Below are 10,355 nucleotides of genomic sequence, written 5' to 3' on the forward strand. Positions count from 1 at the left end.
TTGTAAGAGTTCTTTGTACATTTGAGATCAGATTCAACTTTTGTCTAATATATATGCTTCCCCCCCCCTTTCTTTTTTTACTTTCCTTTTAATGGTCTTTCAGATATTTGTTTTAAATTTTCATAGATCCTAATTTATCAATCTTTTCTGATTTCTGGATATCATATCATGCTTAGAAGGCCCTTCTCCACCTTAAGATGACCAAAATATTCATTCATATTTATATCTTCATGGTCTTCATAGCTTGATCTTATTGGAATAGGAAGAAAATCAGCTTTTGTTTCATTGCTGGCCCATTATCCCAACACCATTTATAAAATAGCCCATATTTTCCCAACTCAGTTGAAATGCCATTTTAGCAGATATAAAATTCCCTTAAATACTTGTATCCATATCTGGATTCTACTGGATGTCTGTTATGTCCCAGTGATCTGTTTGTTCTTACATAAGAATTTTCATTATTGCCCTTTATAAAATATTTTAATATCTGATAGACTAAATAGTCATCATTTTTCTTTTTCAGAATTTTCCTGACTACTCTCATTTTTTATTCTTCCAGATTAGCTTTATAATTATTTTTGTCAAAAAAAAAAAGAAAAAAGAAGAATCCTGGGGCTTCCCTGGTGGCGCAGTGGTTAAGAATCCGCCTGCCAATTCAGGGGACACGGGTTCAAGCCCTGGTCAGGGAAGATCCCACATGCCACGGAGCAACTAAGCCCGCGCGCCACAACTACTGAAGCCCGCGCGCCTAGAGCCTGTGCTCCACCACAAGAGGAGCCACCACAATGAGAAGACCGCGCACCCCAACAAAGAGTAGCTCCCACTCACCACAACTAGAGAAAGCCTGAGCGCAGCAATGAAGACCCAACGCAACCATAAATAAATAAATAAATTTATTTATTTTTTAAAAAATCCTGTTGGGGTCTTGATTGGATTATCTTAAGTTTGTACATTCACTTAAGGAGAATTGGCATCCTTATAGTATTAAATCTTTTTACCCAAGAGCTATGTGTATGTAATATCTATTCAAGCCCCTTTTAGAGCCCCCAGAAGTTTTCTGGTTTTCTTCATGTAAACTCTACGTGTTTCTTCTAAAGTTTATTTCCAGCTATTTTGTGTTATTGTTTTCTTCTCGACACTGTGGATGAGGCCTTTTATTTTACCCTCTAGCTGGTCATTTTATAAACAGAAAAGCCATTAGTTTCTGTATATATTGTTTTGTTACAGGTCCTTTTACTAAATTCTTTATTTTTTCTAATTGCTTTCAGGAAACTGTCTTAGATTTTCGAGATAAATAATCATCTTATCTGCAAACTATGACTATTTTCTCACCTCCCTCAATATTTATACTTTCATTTTCTTGTCTAATTACAATGTCTAGCACTTTAGGAAAAGTGTTTTTTAAAATATTGATAACAACAGCTCTCCTGGTTTAGTTTCTGTCTCTAACAAGATTATACCTAGGGTTTCACCAGCCTAGCATCTCTTGTTCCATCCTTTCCAGCTCTGTGACCACTATCCTGGTCTGGCCCATATTAATTTGTCATCTGTGCTATCACAAATGGGAGGAATAAGGGTAGAGGGTTTGAAGTCAGATGACCTGTGTTCAAGTCCTGACTGCCATTTACTAGCTATATGACTTATTCATGTTACACTCCTCAAGATCTTTGAAATGCCTTTTTTTTTTTTACAAAAGAGGGGCTGCTGTTGTAAGGATATGTGAGATAATCCATGCAGTATGTGCGATATCAGTAAATAATAATATTTTTTCAAGTCTCAGACCCCAAATTCTCCCTCCAATCCAACCTATATCCCAATCTTATGTTGATCTTCCCAAAATACCACTGTCTTTGCATCACCCTACCACTCCCCCTCCACTGCTCGCAAATCTTCAATTATTCCCCACTGCCAACAGAAGCAAGTCCAAATTCTTAAACTTGCACCTCAGTCCTTCCATTAAGCAACCCCAAAATTCCTTCCACCCTTATTTCCTATAGCCCCTACCACCCCTGCCCATCACACATCACTAACCCACCCTTTACTCCAGCTGAAATGTTCTTCTCATTCATGACTGCCTAACACCAAGCAGGTTCTCACTCCCAGCTCAGATCCCTCCATCAGCCTCTGTATCAGCTTTTATTTGCAAGAAATACAAAAGTGAAATCCCAACTGGTTGAAAAAGTGGATTTATTTAGCAACTTAACTGAAACAGTCCAGAGGCTGCAGCCTTCAGGCATGGTTCGATCAAGGCTGGGATGCCATTTTTCTGTAATTTTCCAGGCTCTTCCCACCTCCATATGTTGACAGGAGTCTCACATCATGTTCCTAGTCACCAGATGCCTGCTAGGAACTAGGACCACATACTTCCTCATTTGAATCCAAACAGAGAGAGATTAGGTGTCTTTTCCCAGCCATCTAACAAAAGTTCTGAGCTTCCGTCTGATTGGGCCAACCTAAACCAATCCCTATGACCAGAGCGATGTGTGTATTGATTGGTTTACAACCAACCGATGTGCCTAGGTTGGGGAGGGAGTGGATAATCCTGAATGGCTAAACCAACCAGGACCCATCTCCAGAGCCACACACACTGTTGGAGGTGGATGGGGTGCTGACAATCTTAATTGTACTACACCCCCTTCCATTTCATTCTCCTGGGACTTAGGCTTCCTTTAAGATCCAAGTCAAGCCCCAGAACTCTGATAATGTGCCCCCTCCCTTTTAGCTTCCAGCGCCCTTACTCTGCTCAATACCTGGTAACCACAGCCATATATAATTTATTTATATAGTCATTTGTCCACTTTTCCCAATTAGTAATGACAGAACTCATTAAAGCCTACAAAACACTTGATTCAAGCTAGCTCTTTTGACCTTCACAACAATCTTCTGAGACTCAGAGAGGTTAAGTGACTTGCCCCCTATGTCACACAGCCAGAGATGACATTGCCCCAATGGCATCTACAGAAAGTTCTCTCTTGCTCTTGCTCTCATTCTCACTCTCTCGCACATACACACAGCCCATACTCCCTCCTCCACTCCCCAATTCAAATCTGACCTGGAGATGCAGAAACCCCCTGGCACCACCTCCTTCTTCCTATTCACCTACACTTGTAGAGCTCTTAGACTTCCTCCAAAAAGTACAGAGAACGTTTCTTGCCAGACAGCAGTTTCTAAGACTTGTGTGACGAGGCCGAGTAAAATTCAAATGACTCTGGGTGACTTAATCTGCTTGGGGCCAGGGTGGTAAATCAGTACAGCCCAGGCTGCCACAGGCGCCCCAGAAACCCACCAGCTGAGCTGATGATAGGAGTTGATCTGCAGATCTGCAGGTGAGGGTCCTGGAAGCGTGAACTGCGGCCTGGGGGAGTTCCCCTCCGCTGCACTCGGAATCCATTTGGAAGGTCCTACAGCCCACAGCCTCTCCCAGCCTACATGTTCCACCGGAAAACACCTTTCCCAAGGATGCGACCCCGATTCCTCCCTTCCCCCACCTCCCATTGCCAGAGCTGGCGCCCAAGTGCATGCTGGACTCTTTGGAGAAGGAGACCAGCATTGGTCAAGCTTTCACTGGAACTGCTGCCTCGGTGCCAGGTCCTTGCACACCCACACGCCCATTACCTCATTCCATCTTCACAACAACTTAATGAAGGGGGCTTGTCCACCCTCAGTTTACAGGTGACTTAATTGAGGCTCAGAGCAATTAAATAACTTGCTCAGGGTTATTATATAGCTAGCAGGAGGCAAAGCCAAGATCCAAACCTAGATTCATAAGACTCCAAAATCCTCATCCTTTGACTCCATCTCTCTGTGAAGTCCAAGGGGAGTAAGAAGGATGGCAGCTTCCATCAGAACCACCTTGTCTGAAGCATGGAGAAAGCCCTGGCTGAAGGAGGGTTATTATTCTGAGCAAAGGAAACAGTAGTCTTTCTCAAACAAGAGAAACGTCAAAGGAGAAGGTAGTCACACTTATGACACCTACTGTGTGCCAAGCATGTGTGCACATGTGGGGACCGTGTGCCAGGGGTTCAACATTCATCATCCTAACCATAACTCTGTAAGCAGTGGTATGCTCGTTATCTACCATCTAGCAATCTGGAAGAACAAAAGAGCCCTGATTTGTAGTATTCGCTAATCTCTGTGGTGTAAATATTCCCGCCACGGTCAACTTCCAGCTCCCAATGGGATGTCACTGAACACAGAATTGGGAAGAAATGTCCTTAATTGGTTCTATAAGCCAGTAGGAACCCACTCCAGCACACCACTGCCTGGAACAGAGGTTTTACAAAACCCACGTAACAGATGAGGCGATACAAAAAGGCGCTCAGGCTGAAATCCATTTCTTTACAATTTTCTGAAGTCCACATTCTCTGCACATCTCCATATTACCTGAACCAGAGGCAATACAGGAAACCATAGTCACTGATCTCTCATCTCTGAAGGAGGGTAGACCCCTGAGAGGTCCTAAAGGACAGAATAAGACCAGTGGGAGAAAGTTCAGCAGATCGAGGTTCGGCATAAGGAAGAACTTTCTGAATGCCCCTCTAGACTGACAGCTCCAGGAAGGCAGCACCCAGCTGTGCCTTGCACATAGGAAATGCCCAGTAATGACTGACTGAGTGAATGAGTGAGAAAATGAATGAAAAAGCCATTCCATGCTTGTTCCATTGATGCCTCAAACTCACCAAATCCAAAACTGAATTCATCACCTTTCCCAAAAGGCTATTCCTCCTCCGGTATTTCCTGTCTCAGTGAATATCACTAAGTTGGAAACCTGGAGTCCCTGACTCTCCCTCTTCCTCACTCCCCATAACCAATCAATCAGCAAGTCCTCTCTACTCCACTCCCTAGTTCCTCTGGAACAGACGCTGTCCCCGTCATACCCACTCTGCTCTCCTGACTCAGACTGTCACCTGAGATGAGACAGCAACGTCCTAACTGGTCTTTCTGCACTCATCCCTGGCCTGGACCCACTCCCAGCCCTGGCCAAATCCATCACAGACACAGCTGCCAAAGTGGTCTTTCAAAATTGCCACTGTGAGCATGTCCCTCCCATCCCTTCAATGGCTCCCCATTACCCAGAGGATGCAGTCAAAGCCCCTTGGTTCTCCAAGGTCTGGCCACATCTCCCTCTCCTGTTTGATCCCTGACCTCTGCCTCCACCTCGTGTTGGCCTTTATTCTCCAACAACACCAAATAGCTTGGTGTCCCCTGCACACCTGCCTCTTGCTTCCATCCATGCCTTTGCTCATGCTATACCCCCCTGCCTGGAATGCCCTCTTTTTCCTCTCCCATCTACCTTCCCTCCACCTTGAAAACTACTCATCCTTTAAGACATAAAGTAACATGGTTTAGTCAACGGGGGTCCTTTTAGCACCAACATTTCATGATTCTAATGCCACGTTTTGATACTCAAGGCCTTCTGGATTCTACTGTCACCCTCTTTTTTTTAAAATAAATTTATTTATTATTTATTTATTTATTCTATTTTTGGCTGCGTTGGGTCTTTGTGGCTGCGCGTGGGCTTTCTCTAGTTGCGGCGAGCGAGGGCCACTCTTCGTTGCGGTGTGCAGGCTTCTCATTGCAGTGGCTTCTCTTGTTGCGGAGCATGGGCTCTAGGCGCATGGGCTTCAGTAGTTGTGGCACGCGGGCTTCAGTAGTCGTGGCGCACGGGCTTCAGTAGTTGTGGCTCTCGGGCTCTAGAGCCACATCCCGCGGGATGTGGGATCTTCCCAGACCAGGGCTCGAACCCGTGTCCCCTGCATCGGCAGGTGGATTCTTAACCACTGTACCACCAGGGAAGCCCACCACCTTCTTTCTTTATGGGACCCTACCAAGGTCCTTAGGGATCCTCTAGTCCAATTCCACCATTTTTTGGGCAGAAAATCTAAGGCCCAGAGAGGGGAAGGGCTTTGCCAAAGATCACATAGCAAGCCAGTGGCGGAGCCAGGACAAGAACTAGGCATCTGCCTCTCAGCCCAGGGCTCTTTCTTTACAATACACTCTGCAAACTGATCACCCCCACTGCCCCGACTCTAACGTATACATTCTTACTGCAATCATCACTACCCACCCCGGACTTACCTCCCCACACCCGAGCCAGACTCGGACCTTTCCTGCCTTTGCTCATGCAGCAAGGCCATTCCCTCACCTACACTCAACTTCCAGGGACCTCCACCTCCAGGAAGCCCATCCTGGTTATCAAGCCAAACCCATCCACACTCCGCAGCCTTCCCCCCAAACCACCCATATTTGTCAGAACTCAGCAACTAGGGCTTGGCTCACTCACAGCGGTCAGGGTCTTGTTCTGTCTTGCCAGGTAGGATGCCCACTCCTCAGAGCTGGCCGATGTCTCCTCATCTTCTTCCTTCTCCTTCTCCTCTGCCTCCTCCTTTTACATCCCCCCAGCTCGATATACAACTGCTCACAGTAACAACGAGGGGCAAAAAGAGCATGGCATTTGAGGTCGGAGGGAGGGAGGTTCAAATCCCAGTTCAGTAAGTATATCCCTGACTGGTTCACCCTAATCCCTCTGAGCCTCAACTTTCCTTATCTACAGAATGGATCCTGTCCCCCAAGGTTGCTATGAGGACTGAATGACCTCACCCACATTACAGGCCTAGCACTTAGTGGGTTCTTGATAAATGATAGTTCCCTTTCCCACAGCCTTTCTCAGCGAATCCCCAAGACACTTGGAGAAAAAGGCTCCTCTGGTCTGGGAGGTGGGCAGACTCTCTCTCACTCCCATCCTCAACAGGCTATGAGCAGCCTGTGTGCAGAAACGTGGGGCATCCCCACGCCCTTCCCCACCCCCAACAATCCGCTTTAACCTTCCTATCACAAATGCCTTGTCTATTCCAATATCATCCATTTTATTTTTCCGGTCATGCAAAAACCAAAAAATTACAAAACCAGATTTAAGAGGAAAAGAAGTATTTAATGAGTAAAACTGTCTGCAGCCCCGTTTCTTTCTCAGGAAAAAGTGGCTGTGATTCTGGCACGAGAGAGGGAAGTGCAACAGCTTCACTTCACTGCAGCTGCCAGAAGAAGTGCATTTCAGAGTGGAACAGAACCTCCACATTCAAATGTACGTCTCCCCGCCAGGCGCTTCCTGTGCCGAATTCAGCTTGGCAGGTGACACCCCAGCTCGAGCAGGGATCCAGCCCTGACATGAGCAACTGCAAGGCTCTCTGTTCCTGCCTGCCTCCAGCATGGGAGAACCAGCCCTGCCAGGCTCTGGCAAACCAATGACCACCGGACTAAGGGCTCCAAGAGCAGAGGGAGACAGCTGGAAAAGCGGTGGAAACACCTGACCGGCAGCCAAGGGGACCAGGACCCCTCCCTGTTCCACGACACTCAGCGACTAGCACCTTCCTCTCCCCAAAGGAGAGCGGTTTGGCATATAGATCAGATCCAGCACTTGCTGCTCAAAGAAAAGTTCAAAAAAGCTGCAGCTTCCTTTCCACCTTCAAAGGTGTCATTCTGGAGGGCTGCTCTGGAAAGAATATAAGGGTCAAACTCCGGAAGGGCTCTGCCCTTCTAAGAACACCCCCCACCCCCCCACAGGAAAAAAGAAGAAGGGCTGAAAAAGCAGAAAATAACACATGACCTTCAAATATGTACAACAGAGACTGCCTCAGGGCAGAGAGCAGGCTGGACCAAGGTGGTGGTCCTCCTCCCTTGACTTAAACCCCCTACCTCTATTAATGTAGCCTACAGACTCATACTGAATTTATTGGCCCTCGAACTCCTAAATCCCTTTCTCACGAGCTGCTGTTCCTCTCTACAATGGTTTCCTGTAGTCAAGATGGCCCCAGCATTTATCCCTGTGACATTTCATCATGCTAAGTTCACCTTGTCACTCCAGCCTATTGAGATCTTTGTGGATCCTGATCCTGCTATCTGAGCTTTCCTCTGTCCTTTTTCTCTGTTCTACAATGGTAATAACAGGCCTGCACCCTCTACATCTTCTTCTGGGTCCTTGGCATATATTGGTCAGAACAGGATAGAAGTCAGGGCCCCGCAGCAGCCTTGAAAGACCTTCACAGACTGACCTGGTTCCACTTATAAGAACATTCCATGGTTGTCATTCAGCCAGATGGGAGCCCCTTCTGTGCCCTCACGACCATCCATCATGTCCTCAAGAGTCATGAGAGATCCTGTCCAGTGTCTTGCAGGACAGCGTGATATGGCAGAAAGGGTCAGGCAGATCCAGGCTTGAATCACCGCTCCAAGCGTCTTGGGCAAGTCACTTCACTTCCTGGAGACTCCGTTCCTCATCTGCAAAATAAAGACTGTCACATCTAGCGCACAAGCTTCTGAAGATCAAGACCATGTATGCAAAGCATCCAGCACACAGTAGGTGCTCAGTAAATCGATTCCACTCCACCACATGCTAGCCCATTTCCTTTCTCCACCAGTCATTAAGCTGTCGAGAATCTGAAAGATGTGCCTGGTCTTGGTGAACCCATGTTGGCTCCAGGGGTCACTGCCCTCTTTTCTGAGTGTCACAGATTTCAGTACCTGTGCTAGGCCCTCACACTAATTTGAGATCAGCCAAAACCCTGGCTCTTTTTCATGTGAATTTCTGTCAAGACAGTCTTCCCTTCCTGGATCTGTATAGTTTTTTAGTAAAGTAATAACAGTGAGAATAGCAGCCTAATCCTGTCAATTCTGGTATGAAATTAAACGTATCTCTATTTTTGCCTGTGAGGAAACTGAGGTTCAGAGAGGTTAAGTAAGCTTTCCAAGATCACACAGCAGGAGAGTGTGAAGCCTAAGCAGAGCTCTGTGTGACCCTAAACATTAGGCAATGGTTCCTCAGTGTTGGCCTCAAGGGGCGACTGTCTCTGGCCCTGCTGCACTTGTCTTTTGGGCCTTGGCCCAAAGTTCACATGGTTGAGCACCTTTTGGGTCCTGACACTGCTGTCCACAGGGGTGGCCGCTCCTCACCCCCACCTTCCAGCAGCTCTGCTCCCACCACCTTCACATAGAAAGGGGCTGGGCTGAGGGACTGCTCCCCGAAGGCTGTGCTCAGTGGGGTCCTGGCCTTGGCCCCCGAGGCTGATCTCCATACACGCATCCTGGGCTCCTTGACCCCTGGGCCCTTGACTCAGCACAAGGCCAACCTGCACTTTCTTCCCAGCCTTTCATCAGGGTCCAGCCACCTGCTGTCAAACACTGAAGCCCGTGACCTGACCTCTGCCTCCTGAACCCCCAATGGCCAGGATCCCCACCTGCTCAAGGTTCCTCCCAGAAGCCACATGCCCAGAATATCCAGATACTGAGTCCATCCCCACAGCATGAACGTCCTCCAGCACTGACCGCCAGCCTTCACCCGTCTCCCGACTCCTCCCAGCCCAGGGCTCAGACCAAGGTGCAGGTTGAGGGAATTCACTGAGCCTGGGGCCCAGGTCTACCCATGGGGGGATGAGGGAGTGAGCTCAGGAAGCTGCCAGGGCTGGGGCTCAAGTCCATGGCCACCCAAGGGACAGCCAGCCCAGGAAAGGATTCCTGAGATTCTGGGGGAAGCCACCCCCAGAGGTCTGCTGAGTCTGCTGTAAACTCTTGACAACGTCCAAGCGGGAAGCCCAGGACCTGAAACCTCTATCAGAGAACTGGCCTCGGGCTTCAGAGGACAGAGCTTTGCAGCAAGGCCCCCGTCCTCCCAAACACGGCCATCCCCACGGTCAGAAACACAGCCCCTCAACAATCACACCCCCACAGCACTCGCTTTACAAGCACATCCACACAGACACTTCCGAAGTCTACCACACCCTCCCTACACAGACAGAAGCCCACCCATTCATTCGCTAAATACTGATTACGCACCTGCTACCTGCCAGGCCCTCTTCCAGGCACGTGGGATACATCAGTGGCCAAACAGGATCAAGGCCCTGCTCCCTGTGAGGGCTTTCATTCTAACAGGGATATCAGCAGTGAAAAATCAACTGAGATTAGTAAATCATTCAGTGTATTGGAAGGTGATACGGGGAAAAAGAAAAATGAGAACAAGATAAGGGGAACTGGAGTGCTTGGGAGGCGGCAGGTAGCAATTTTAAGTGGGTGGTCAGGGCCCCATTAAGAAAGTGACACAAGATGTGGTGTATACACACACACACACACACACACACACACACACACACACACACACACACAGGAATATTACTCAGCCATCAAAAAGAATGAAATAATGCCATTTGCAGCAACATGGATGGACCTAGAGATTATCATACTAAGCAAAGTAAGTCAGAAAGAGAAAGACAAATATCATATGATATCACTTATATGTGGAATCTAAAATACAACACAGGGCTTCCCTGTTGGCGCAGTGGTTGAGAGTCCACCTGCCGATGCAGGGG

At 47.7% G+C, this 10,355-nt stretch overlaps 1 long non-coding RNA gene across 1 annotated transcript in view; it reads right to left on the bottom strand.

Annotated features, from left to right (window-relative positions):
* Nucleotides 1–10,128, bottom strand: part of LOC132516270 (uncharacterized) — a 42,313-nt gene extending 32,185 nt beyond the window's left edge. Inside the window, exons 1-2 of the long non-coding RNA XR_009539291.1 lie at nucleotides 9,826–10,128; nucleotides 8,049–8,274 (exon numbers count right to left, since the gene is read on the bottom strand). This is a non-coding gene — a long non-coding RNA (uncharacterized LOC132516270). The remainder of the gene's footprint in view (nucleotides 1–8,048; nucleotides 8,275–9,825) is intronic.
* Nucleotides 10,129–10,355: the final 227 nt, after the last annotated feature.

The sequence above is a fragment of the Lagenorhynchus albirostris genome, chromosome 2 (assembly GCF_949774975.1).
Source record: "Lagenorhynchus albirostris chromosome 2, mLagAlb1.1, whole genome shotgun sequence".
Classification (NCBI taxonomy): domain Eukaryota; kingdom Metazoa; phylum Chordata; class Mammalia; order Artiodactyla; family Delphinidae; genus Lagenorhynchus; species Lagenorhynchus albirostris.